The sequence below is a fragment of the Rattus norvegicus genome, chromosome 1 (assembly GCF_021556685.1).
Source record: "Rattus norvegicus strain SHRSP/BbbUtx chromosome 1, alternate assembly SHRSP_T2T, whole genome shotgun sequence".
NCBI lineage: Eukaryota > Metazoa > Chordata > Mammalia > Rodentia > Muridae > Rattus > Rattus norvegicus.
Window position 1 is genome coordinate 96,640,037 of NC_141534.1, and position 386 is coordinate 96,640,422.

Sequence of the window (386 nt, forward strand, 5' to 3'; positions counted from 1 at the left end):
CAGAAGTCTCCGCGACACCTCCGGGCTTGTTCACTAAAGCCCAGCAAGGCTGTTGTCTATTATCAGCAATACTGTTTTTCCGACTTCGGACTACACTTCCCACAAGGCATTGCGGGTCTCTTATCTTCCCACGCTCAAACCTGGCCGCCTTTTCTTCTGATTTGGGGTTTCTTAGAGTAGATTGTTGCCACTTGGATCCAAATAAGCTCATGCCTGGTGGGATGTTTGGAGTGGGGGCTTCCTCTTTGATACTTCACGGGCGGCGTCTCAAAAATACACTGAGCCCCAGACACCAAGGTGAGAGGACACCATCTTTGTCAATGGCTGATGTGACTGTGGACTACGTTTCCCAGAGTTCATAGCGAGCTGACATTGCACCTCAACTT